At 40.5% G+C, this 13,104-nt stretch overlaps 1 long non-coding RNA gene across 1 annotated transcript in view; it reads left to right on the top strand.

Moving 5' to 3' along the window:
* Nucleotides 1-13,104, top strand: part of Gm39506 — a 36,847-nt gene that overhangs the window by 15,311 nt on the left and 8,432 nt on the right. The window lies entirely within an intron of this gene.

Raw genomic sequence — 13,104 nt, 5'->3', positions numbered from 1 at the left:
AAACAGTCAAAACCAGAACATGGAAATAGAATCAATAAAGAAAACCCAGACTGAGAGAAAATTGGAAATGCAAAATTTAGGAACTTGAACAAGAACTTCAGAGGCAAGCCTTACCAACAGATGGAAGAGGGACTCTCAAATGTTGAAGACACAATAGAAGAAAAACCTATCTTTGTCAAAGGAAAAGAGCAAGGAGAAGAAACCCAGCTCAAAGGTCCAGAAAATTTTTTTGGCAAAATCATAGAAGAAAAATTTCCTAATCCAAAGAAGGAGATGCCCATAAAGGTACAAGAAACATACAACATCAAACATCAAATAAACTGGACAATAAAAAGAAAGAACCCTTGGCACATGAAAATTAAGACATAAAACATACAGAACAAAGAAAAATATTAAAAGCTGCAAGGAGAAAAGAACAAGTAATATAGTAAAGCAGACTTGGTGTAACCATTTTAATATCTGACAAAATAAACTCCAGACCAAAACTAATCACGTGTGCACCCATACATATGTGCAAGTACACACTTATGCATTTATTTATTCATTAATTCTTTTATTTATTTATTTATTTATTTATTTATTTATTTATTTATTTATTTGAGACCGAATTTCACTGGTCTTTGGTCTCTAGCTTGTTGATGAGAGTTTTCCTATTTTTAAATTCACATACCTATGGAGGGGGAGGAGGAGGAGGGAGAGGAGGAGGAGGGAGAGGAGGAGGAGGAGGAAACAGAGAAGACGAAGACAATGGAGACAATGGAGATGACAGAGATGAAGAAGACGGAGACAAATATTAGGATGAAGGAGACAAAGACAAAGACAGGTGAAGACGGGCGAAGACGGACGAAGGACAAAGAAGGACGAAGACAGATGAAGACGGACATAGACAGACGAAGACGACGAAGCCGAAGATGGAGCCGGAGCCCGAGCCCGAGCCCGAGCCTGAGCCCGAGCCCGAGCCAGAGATGAAGATGGAGAAAAAGAAGGCGACAATGACAGAGACTTGTGGACTGCCCTCCAGTGCATGGCAGAGGTAGGCTATAGACACCCACTTGCCACCAAGCCATGAAACACAGATAGAAGATGTCACCTAGGGCCCTACCAGCTTGGTGGTCAACCTGCTGCTGGAGCCACCAGAATGTGCAAATACGTGATGTCAGATGGAAGAGAAAGGAAAGTGGAGCAGCTTGAACCTTAAGAAGTGAGATGGAACTGGAGACTCCAAGGAAGAGAAGTCTGTTGTGAGTGGCCAGCCCTGTCACCTGGGGCTGTGGTGAGGCCCTAGCCAGAGCTGCCACTGAGGGCTATATCTGAGGCCACCACTACTGCAGCAGCAGGGGTCAGAGTACAGAACGTAGAGATGTCCCTGATCAGGACAGTCAATAGGGACCTTGTGCATGTCCAGAGGCTATGCATAACTGTCCCTGCCCCTCACTGGATGTGGCATTCTGGAGAGCTGGCCACATTTCTCATTCAGGATGCAGCACTAGGAGAGCAGGTCTTGTGCCTCACCCCGGCTGCATAGTGGAGCGGATCCTGGTGGCAGAGTTGTGGGTGAGCTGGTGGGCCTGAGGATGTGAGTGTGGCAGAGCTGGCCCTGCCACTTAGCTACTGTGAAGCGGCACAGGAATTGTGATGATACCCTACCCCACACCTCGTCACCTCTGGCAGTCTGGAAAGCTGCCCACGGGGTTATGAGCGAAGGACAGCTAGCTCTGTCCCTCACCAGCTGCAGCACTTGGGAGAGTGGGCCCTGCACTTCACCTGAATAACACAGCAGAGCTGAGCCTGTTGGCAGTGGCCCAGGTGACCAAGCCTGAGGGTGAATGCCCAGAGAGGTGACACTGCCATCAGTCGGCCATGAGGTAGTTTGGGTGCTGGGAGTGGATGATGCCTTCCCCTTTGCCCCTCACCACCTGTACCAGTAGGGAGATCTGGCTCTGGGGTCCTGAGAACAGTAGAGCTGGTCCTGTCAGTCACTGGCTGAAGCACTTGGGAGAGCAGGGCCTGTATCTCACTTGGCAGCACAGTACTGCTGGCCCTGGTTGAGGGGGAACAGGTGAGCCAGCCCTGAGAGAGAGCATGCAAGAGAACTGGCCCCGCTGCTGGTCTTCCATGAGGTGGTAGGGGTATAGGGTTGATGCCCTTCCCCCACTCCTCCTTACCTGTGGCAGTAAGGAGAACTGGCTTTGAGGTCATGAGAACAGGTGAACTGGCCCTGTCCCATGTTGCCTGGGAGAACGAACCCTGAACCTCATCTGGGCAGCACAGTAGAGCTGGCCCTGGTGGAGAGGGCACAGGTGAGCCAGCACAAAGGGTGAGAACACAGAAGAGCTGGCTCTGCCACTCATCTGGTGTGAGGTAGTGTGGGTGTTGGAGAGATGGCCATCTCTTCTCCCACTTGCCAGCTGCACTATGAGGGAAAGCTGGCTCTGGGGTCATGAGAGGAGAAGACCTGTCCCTGCCTACTCATGGCTGTAGCACTTGGGAGAGTGGGCCCTGCATCTTAGCTGGGCAGCACAATGGAGGTGGCTTTGGAGACATGGGTGTGGCTGAGCAGGCCCTGAGGGCAGGAGAGCTGACCCTGCTTCCTGCCAATAGCGGCATTGTGTGGCTGAGCTGGGGCAGTGCTGGGGAGCTAGCCCTAGTGTGTGTGGATAAGGGAGAGCTGGCAGGCTGACCGGCTTATCTCCCACTCAGGCCCAGATCCAGGGCCCACCTCCAAATCTCTATCGTCTGTGAAAGGTTGGGGTGTATGAAGGGGCCGGTCCTGCTGTTTCAAAGCTGCAGGATCTCCCTGCCACAGGGCAACAACAGGACAACCAGGAGGAGTCCTGATGAGGAGCCAATATTGATGGTGTCACAGAAGCCAAAGATCTCAAGCCAGACCAATGACTCATTGCAGTAGACATTTCCAAGTGAAGATGTGTGGACAGAGGGATATACTGTGGGACACACTGTGACATACTACAGCTTCTGTGATGAGATAGACGGCTGACTAATATAGTCAATGCTCTAGAGGAAGAAGCTATCTCTATGTGAGCTCCCAAATTCAAGATATTAAAACTCACCTGACCACCTCCTACCATGCTAACTTTAAATGGATTCTGTTGGAGTATAGGAATCACCGCACAAAATATACAAACGTTGATCATAGTTAAGCAAGAATATTTTACTGAACACATACCCCAAGACTGATCAATCAGAACCACAAGAAAGGACTTGGGAGCCTAATTGTGGTACCAGTGTGTTCTTAGGGAAGGCTTTTTATAGGAAAACCCAACTTCAGAAGTTCAGAAGGCAAGGGTGGAGGCAGTACTACGTTTTGGCTAACTAGATAAAGTATTATCAGTTGACTTCTAAGCTGATTGCTCCTAAGTGAGGTAAGAGGTGTGAATGGGTGGTGAACATGGCAGCTTCAGAGCATTGAGATAATAAAACATAAATAATACAACAATGTGTTCTGACCTTTTAGGAGAATTTTGTCAGTGTCAGCAATGGACAATTATTTCTGGGAATTGGAGTCTGAAAACCCGAACTTAATTTCACCTTATGAGCAAAATGAAGACGAAATACAAAATGGCTACAGTTATGATAAAAGGAGCAGGCTTCAACATTCCCCCTTTTGAGTTGTTCAAAATTTTCCTTTGAGGCTAGAGAGTCTGGACCATATTGGGTCTGGACCAATGGTCAGTGAAAATGTGCTGCTTAGTGGTATGTCAGTTGGCATTTTAGGTAGCCCTTATGCCACGGAGTTTCCTTTTGACTTAGCATTTCAGCCAGTTAGGTGGACAACGGACAATGTATTCTTTTCTGTAACTACTTCCAGCTGATATTAGGACATTGTCACAGGGGTCCAGGAAGGCTAAAATGCTAGTCAAAGATTGGATGATGGGAGTATTCATCAGAAGTGTCTGATTAGTTGATTCAGATGAAAGACAGGGAGTAATGACATTGGCTGGACTGGTTAACATCAGTTTTCAGCAAATCCAGGGTTCAGGAGCTCCACAGGTGAGCCTGGATGGAGTCTGTCAGCCAGGTGAAAATCTGCTGAGGCAAATATAGACTAGGGACAGAAGTTAAATTTGTCTAGTAATTGGGGAAGTTGAGGAATCCCAAGACCAATGGGGGAAAAAAATCCCATTTTCAAGAACAGGTAGATGTAATTACCTGAAGTACATTTGATATGTGGCAGATGGATCCAACTCTCATGAATATTTTTTGATTTCCTGAAGCCCATGTGAATTTTATTTTACAGAAGGATATACATTAGTCTTACCAGCGAAATCTATATTTTAGAAAAAGTAGTTAACAGGTATCTGTAAGACAACAGGAGTAGGTTCATGCCTTTGAGACCTAGTAAAAGCTATAGGTTTGCGTCAAAAGGCACAGAACATTCTCTTCTTCAGTGTAGAGGGCAGAAGAAAGCCAAAGGGAATTTAAAATTTTGAGCTTGTGACTTAATTGTAAGCTTCCAGTGTTCCATTAGCTTATCAGAATTCCATTATCAATATCAAAATTCTGAAAGTTGAAATAACAATAGCATGGGGGAAGAAATATGAAACATTTCCTATATTTTACCTTAAATTATTTTCATATCTCTACAAATTATATATATTAAAACATCTTCTTAGACCTTTTAACATAATTTGCATTTATCAACCTCATTTTCCTAGACCCTTAAACAGTTTTAGATCCTCAGACCTTATATACATTTTAAACTTTTTAAATTTTTTTCTATCCAATTATTTATTATGAGATACAGAGAGTTGATTATTGAGTGCAGTTATTTAAATTAAGGAATAGTGAAAAGGTAAACTTAAACCTTTTTATCCTGTAACACTAAGTCTGTGAACAAGGTGAACCTGTTTGCCCTTTTTAATAAGAAACCTAGTAGTTTTAATTAACTAATGAATTGACGAATGAACTAACACAGTAAGGAGCTAGTTGTTGCTCTCTAGCTGTAAAGCTACAACTAGATTAGCTGTCAATGTGATCAGAGACCTGAGAAGGATAAATTGTTATCAAAATGACCTATGTGTCAATTACAATGACAGAGACTAGGCCATATTTCATTACCTGGACAATTGTCCCAGGTTCCTGTGGTGTACATGCCATCAAGGGCAGTGCCATTCTTTGGCCATCGGACCCAGAAGATGAAGAGGCTTTTTCTGTGGAGGAGGAACATGAGAGAAACTGACTTCAACTTGTCTTAAGCCACATGTGGCAATCAATTCTCTAGCTGTTCTTTGTCCACAGTTCAGGTTGGGCCCTGGCAGTGGGTAAGGCATTGGGACAGTTATGCCCAGTGATTATCATACCACAATCCTGGTGGTCTCCTTTGTTGTTCTGGCCATATCTTCTTGGAAACCTTGGGGGATCACTGTGAGGATTTGGGAGTCCCACAGGAAGGCCAACAGAGTCAACTAACCTGGATGCTATAGGCTCTCAAGAGTCTGAACCACTAACCAAAGAGCACACACTGGCTGGACCCAGGCCTCCCCTCACATATGTAGCAGATGTGCAGCTTGGTCTTTATGTGGATCCTGAGCAACTGGAGCAGGCGCTATCCCAAAAGCTGTTGCCTGGACCTGTGATATATTCTTCTAGCTGGGCTACCTTTTCTGGCCTCAGTGGGAGAGGAAGTGCCTCACCCAGAAAACACTTGAAGTGCCAGGGTGGGGAGATACCCAGGGGGCTCTCCACCCACTCAGAGGAAAGGGGGATGGGGGATGGGAGAAGGATTGTCGTGGGTGAGTGGGAAGGGGCAGTAAGCAGGATATAAAGTGAAAAAAATGAATTTAAAACAGAGTTGGGAGGCTTCGTCACAGTAAGTTTAAACATATTAAAGGCCACACTCAGCAGATCTCCCATAGGTGTGAGAGCTAGTACCTACTTAATATATTTGAGTTAAATACACTTTGTTTTTACATATCTGCTCTAAACTGTACCTTGCAAACATAAAGTAGGAGACTAAAGCTTTATCTTGAAATTAACTGCATCAGTCCTTAACATGACTTCACACATATATATTTCTGAACATATTAAAGGATTTGATCATTTACAAGGTTACTGACTATCGATCCCTGTTATATTTGAACCTTTAAAAAATCATAGTTTTGAGGCTGGAGAGAGCTCAGCAGTTAAGAGCACCGACTGCTCTTCTAGAGGTCCTGGGTTCAATCCCCAGCAACCACATGGTGGGTTACAACCATCCGTAATGGGATTGGATGCACTCTTCTGGTGTGTGTCTGCAGACAGCTACAGTGACTCATATAAATAAAATAAATAAATCTTTTTAAAAAATAAAAAAAAAATCATAGTTTTGAATTAGAAGCTCTTCTTGTATCGAAATAAAACTTAAACTTATAGAAGAGAAAATGGGGAAAAGCCTCAAAGATATAGGCATAGGGGAAAAATTCCTAAACAGAACAGCAATGGCCTGTGCTGTAAGATCAAGAATCAACAAATGGGACCTCATAAAATTGCAAAGATTCTGCAAGGCAAAAGACACTGTCAATAAGACAAAAAGGCCACCAACAGATAGGGAAAGGATCTTTACCAATCCTAAATCAGATAGGGGACTAATATCCAATATATATAAAGAGCTCAAGAAGCTGGACCCCAGAAAATCAAATAACCCCATTAAAAAATGGGGCACAGAGCTAAACAAAGAATTCTCACCTGAGGAATACCGAATGGCTGAGAAGCACCTGAAAAAAATCTTCAACATCCTTAATCATCAGGGAAATGCAAATCAAAACAACCCTGAGATTCCACCTCACACCAGTCAGAATGGCTAAGATAAAAAATTCAGGTGACAGCTGGCAAGGATGTGGAGAAAAAGGAACACTTCTCCATTGCCTCTCCTTCATTCGTCCATAATTTGATTGCTGTTGTCCACTATAATTTCTAAAGTCATTACAATTTCAATTGTCATTATTGTTATTTTCATTAAATTTCCTCTGTTACTGTAACCACCATATATTAGTAAAGACATTTTAATAAAATATTTATTAAATTTTAAAATGCCACATAACTTTATATATTTAACTCTAATTTTTAAAAGTTGCTTTCACAATATCAGAATAAAATCATTTTGGCAGTCCCTTAGAATATTGGACATAGTACTACCTGAGGATCCAGTTATACCACTTCTGAGCATATACCCAGAAGATGCTCCAACATGTAATCAGGACACATGCTATGTTCATAGCAGCCTTATTTATAATAGCCAGGAGCTGAAAAGAACGCAGTTGTCCCTCAACAGAGAAATAGATACAGAAAATGTGGTACATTTACACAATGGAGCACTACTCAGCTATTAAAAACAATGAATTTATGAAGTTCTTGGGCAAATGGATAGAACTAGAAAATATCATCCTGAGTGAGGTAACCCAATCGCAAAAGAACACACATGGTATGTACTCACTGATAAGTGGCTATTAGCCCCAAAGCTCCAAATAACCAAGATACAAGTCACAGACCACATGAAGCTCAAGAGGAAGGAAGAACAAATTGTGGGTGCTTTGGTCCTTGGAAGGAGAACAAAATACTCACAGGAGCAAATATGGAGATAAAGTGTAGAGCAGAGACTGAAGGAAAGGCCACCCAGAGCCTGTTCCATATGGAGATCCATCCCATATACAGTTACCAAACCCAGGCACTATTGTGGATGCCAACAAGTGCTTGCTGACAGGACTGAGGACAGAGTCCCCAATGAAGGAGCTAGAGAAAGGACCCAAGGAGCTGAAGGAGCTTGCAGCCCCATAGGAGGAACAACAATATGAACTAACCAGTACCCCAGAGCTCCCTGTGATTAAAGCACCAACCAAGGAAAACACTTGGTGGGACTCATGGCTCTAGCTGCATGTGTAGCAGAGGATGGCCTAGTCAGTCATCAATGGGAGGAGAGGTCCTTGGTCCTGTGAAGTTTCTATATCCCAGTACAGAGGAATGCCAGGGCCAGGAAGCAGGAGTGGGTGGGTTGGGGAGCAGGGGGAGGGGATAGGGGATTTTCAGAGGGGAAACTAGGAAAGAGGATAACATTTGAAATGTAAATTAAAAAAATAGTAAAAACATAAAAAGAAACAAATAAGAAAATATCCAAGAAAAAAAGAAAAAAAGAGTAAAATCATAGAGCATAACTACAATTTTTAGAAGACAAACCAAGTTTTTAACAGTTAAAAAAATCCACTCTCTTTTAATATTTAATAAATATTGACGGCCAGCAAGAAAAGTTCTTGTATATGAATGTATGGAGGTGTAGCTTTAATACCTCATTAAAGAAACATTTTTAAAGCCTATCTTTTACAAATCTAGTTTTTAGGACAGGAATTAAATAAACATATTATCCCAATTTTAAAGTATCTTTAGAGACCTGTTTCCTTGGTCAGCTCATGTCCTGTGTTGTTGCCCAGCATGGCTTTAACCCTGAGTTATTTGTTTTTAATCCAACTTTCTGTTACTAATGTTATAGATTTTTAACTATACATCATCAATTATAAACCAATGTCTTATAACCAGGACATGTAGCACATAGTAAACGTATATACTTAAGACCAGTCAGAAATAAAGATGTAGTGACCACATACACTTGTACATTTAAAGCAGACAACATGTGAATTTCAAGGGAGGAGCACCTTGCTACCTGTTGAATCCAATTCTCATGGGCACAGAGATTTTGTAGACAGAGTTTTTCTGTGAAGCTTTGGCTGTCCTAGAACTCACTCTATAGACCAAGCTGGCAGACTGCCTCTACCTCCCAGTGCTGGGATTAAAAGTCTGCACTAAACTTTATATGCCCCAGTACAGGGGAACGCCAGGGCCATAAAAGGGGAGTGGGTGGGTAGGGGAGAGGGGGTGGGTGGCTATGGGGGACTTTTGGTATAGCATTGCAAATGTAAATGAGCGAAATACCTAATAAAAAATGGAAAAAATAAATAAATAAATAAAATAAAAGAGCAAGCAAAAAAAAAAAAAACAAAAAAACAAACAAACAAAAAAAAAAAGTCTGCACTAAAAATTTCCTGTCTGGCGATATAGGTGAACCACCTGATTTTATGAGAGGGAAAAAAAGGCAAACAACCAAAAAATTAATTTACTGCCATACACACACACACACACACACACACACACACATACACACACACACAACTTGGATTCAACTCTTCTTGAAAAAAATGGATGCTTTTTAAATAATAGCCATGTAACTTTGCTACTTAGTTAAGATAACCATATGATATAATCTGATTAAAGAAAGACAAAAGCTGTTCAAAATATTTTAGATTAAAATAAATTGTTATAATTATAGTCCTACAAATAAAAAATAAGGACAACATCATAAAAGCAAGATTTATAAAAAATAAGATTTAAAACAAATATGTTTAATAATAAGATATTAAAGCTACACCTATATACATTTATGAAAAACTAAAAGGCCATATAAATAAAAAAATATAGACAGTTCTTTCTTTTACCTTTATGATGTTCTTTGATAAAATAACTGAGCAGTCAAAAACTCAGACCCATCAGTAAAGGACTACTATAGTATAATAATTTAAGATAGAAATGAAAGCTTTTAATAATTTTATCCCTCAATTAAGATAATATAAATGGGGTTTTGTTTACTATGATTAGTAATTGCTCTTTTGAAAGAAGAAGTTGCATAGCAGGTCTCCTGGGTATCAATTGCATTTCATATATCACAGATTAAACCAAAGTGTTAACCCTTAAATGTCCTCAAATTCATTAAGTGTTCCTTTAGCAAACTAGAGATGCTGTCATTTTACATATGGAGAAATCCTCTTTGTAGTTTTCACTTCAAATAAAGGACTAGTCCTGAAAATTCCCTTTAAATAGTTAAAAAATTAGCCTAGGTGACTTCCTGGTTTAGGGCTTAAAAATTATTATTTTTAATATGTTCAGAGCCATACTTGTACTCATGCTAAGTACAAATATAAACCATTTATAGGGACAATAGTTTTTTTAGGCTTTCTATATATGTTTTCAAGGTTAAACTTAAAACAAGTAACTCAAAACAAGTAAAATTTATTTAAAATCAAGTATATTTATTAGATTGCCCTGAAAATTTTCAGAGATCTATTGAATATGGCATTTAAAATATTTAATGAAGCTTTCCAGAATAGAGAAAAATACTAGGTCCTAATGGGGGCCCCCAGGTCTCCTCTCAAGGAAGGTGACTCCTCCTGGATAGTGCTAACCACAGGGAAAGAATGCCTCATACCTTGCCCACCACCAGGACCCCACTTAAACTGTGGATAGATTGGATACTAGAGAACTGACTGTCCCTCTTTGCCTTGCCAAGGTAGGACAGTCTCTCAAGTTCTCACCCTTAGGAATCTTCTGGGCCTGGCAGCCAAAGGCCAATGCTGTCCTATGTGGCAACGGGAGTGTTAATGTCACCCTATGTGACTGATGAAGACTGAAGCTACTCCATCCATGGAGAATACTGAGACTGTTAAGGAGGAGCCTAGGGTAACCACGCAGAGAGCCAGTAGGTCTCTGTCATTTGAATGGACACAGAGGCCATCTGGTTTATACTCCTTATTCAAATTTATCCTTCTCAGATGTCTGATGGTGTTGATGGCTAACTGTAGCTTTATCAGTTTAATAGTAGCTACCTGGTCAATGCATTTCATATGTGAAAATCAGACCTTGTTTTTTTCTAGAGCCATTAGGTCTCCTGGTAAAAAAAGAAACTCACAGACTTTGCTGACATACTGAAAAAAAAAAATAAACAGATTTCAATGTAACTTTTTACTGTTCCTTTGTTTTTTTTAAAAAAAGGTCCTTTGCAATGACTAGAAAATGGTTTGAGGTTTATATAATTTATAAGGTTCTAAGAAGATAGAATAAAATACATTTCTGATTTTAATTTAAATTCATAATTTTAACATATTATTCAGTGCAATTCTGAGAAGCTTTTAATCTAACTCTGATAAAAACATTGACTAATATTATCACAGTCAGAAGCTTAAAATGTAAAAGTTTAGATGTCCTTTAAATAGAAACTTAAAGATACCCTTTATTATGTTATAAACATTTCTGCCAATATATGTATGTAGCCAGCCCTCAGAGAGGAGATGCTCATGTTTTTTTTTTTTTTTTTTTTACTAAGGATTATCTTCTGGGCTCTCAAGCTTTTACTATGACTCAAAGGGACTAGTCTACTGCCTTTTTTTTTAACAATATGAATTTCTGTACAGATTAAAAACAACAATAAACGAATATACTAAAATATTATCTTTTTGCAAATTATAAATATCCATGTAAGGTACAGAAAGACACAATGTAGAGCCACGTATCACAGGTCAAATGGACTCCACATAAGTACTCCTATCAATCAACAGCATAAGCTTCTACACCTACTGCTTATTCCTGAGGGGTGAGTTCTAAATGAAAAGTTTTTCCCTTTACGTTCCCAAGGTTTAGCTTCTGTTGGCAGCTACAGACCACAAACTGCTTCAAATGGCTGGTGCCCTAGACTTGCTAAAGCTGAAGTGAACCAGTCTACCTGATACGATTGGTGTCTCTTCAGCTGGGTCAGTGACAAATTTCCCTCCACTGCTGAAACTCCCAACCCTTGACCTTTGGCTAGCATTTCAGACTTCATGAGGACCTACAACAAAGTCCTAATTTCAGCTGAGAAGCAGTTACATAAAAGAGTACTTAGCCCTTTATCCTCAACAAAATGCTGGAATATTAGGTTCAAAGTAAACCTAATATTTTGTTTGGTAGAGAGTTCCCCTCTACCAAAAGGTTGAGACTTTAGAAATAAAACTTTAGAAATAATAGGTAGCCACCACAATATTGAAGATTTAACTCAGGATACAACTCAAGGGGAGAATGTAATAACACTACATTTAAAGTTTAGATTTACTATGCTTGAGAGATTAAAACCCAAAACCAAACAAACAAAACCCCCACCTTTAGCACACAAGCCCTTATCTTGTGTAGGTGGTATCCTAACAATCCCATTCCCCACCCCCCCACCCCTAGATGTTGAATACTACTGACTGATCTTATAAAATCTGCGGTTCTAGCAAGATAATTAGGTCTTAAAACTAACTTCTATTTCTGCTTTTGTAATCAAACTTGCTAACTCTGATCAATGAATAGGACAACTGCAAGATATCTATGTTAAATTTAGACCCGGCCTACATGTGGACAGAGTGCATGTAATCTTGTGATTTTTCTTTTACTCCATAAACCTTGGATTGATATGACTAGATGCTACGTCTTGGGAGCGCTCTCAGTTGCAATCTTGGCATCATGAGTATCTTCTGCCAGTATTTAATAAAGCTTCTTCTTATTAAAATTTATTCATCATCATGGTGAATGAGCGACCCGACTCATAGCATTGTGTCTAATTCCAAAGTGTTAGTTTTGTTATATTTATTGTGTTTCATTTTATTATTACCCTTAGAAGCATGTATGCCTGCTTTTCTTCTTTCCTTCCTTCTTTCCTTCCTTCCTTTCCTTCCCTCCTTCCATCCCTCCCTCCTTTCTTTCATTCCTTCTTTTTTTTTCGAGACAGGGTTTCTCTGTGTAGCCCTGGTTGTCCTGGAACTCACTCTGTAGACCAGGCTGGCCTCAAACTCAGAAATCCACCTGCCTCTGCCTTCCAAGTGCTGGGATCAAAGGTGTGCGCCACCTGGCAACCTGTATGTTTTCTAATGAGAGACAAATAGGGGGTGGATCCAGATGAGAAGGGAAGACTCGGAGGAGCAGAGGGAAGGAAAACCATTATTATCAGGATATATTATGTGAGAAAAAATTACTATCATTAAAATGGAAAAAATAATTGGTATACACCACCAGTAAAAATAACCATCATCATAAATACTTTCTGTGCCTACCTTCTCTTTAGTTCCCTGCTAACAGGGTTACTATTGAATCCCTTGCTCAAAGGATAATGTGAGCCTAAATTAAGAAGGCTTAAGTGACCCACTGTGTCACAACTACCATGCATAGAGAGTACTCCTCTGTGCAAGCAAAACTAGTGACTTAGAAACATCACTCCATAAGATGAGAGCTTGTGATTCTGCTTAAATAACATACACCCTGAATAGCATACATTGT

The sequence above is a fragment of the Mus musculus genome, chromosome X (genome assembly GCF_000001635.26).
Source record: "Mus musculus strain C57BL/6J chromosome X, GRCm38.p6 C57BL/6J".
Taxonomy (NCBI): domain Eukaryota; kingdom Metazoa; phylum Chordata; class Mammalia; order Rodentia; family Muridae; genus Mus; species Mus musculus.
This window is presented reverse-complemented; position numbering and strand designations above follow the sequence as displayed.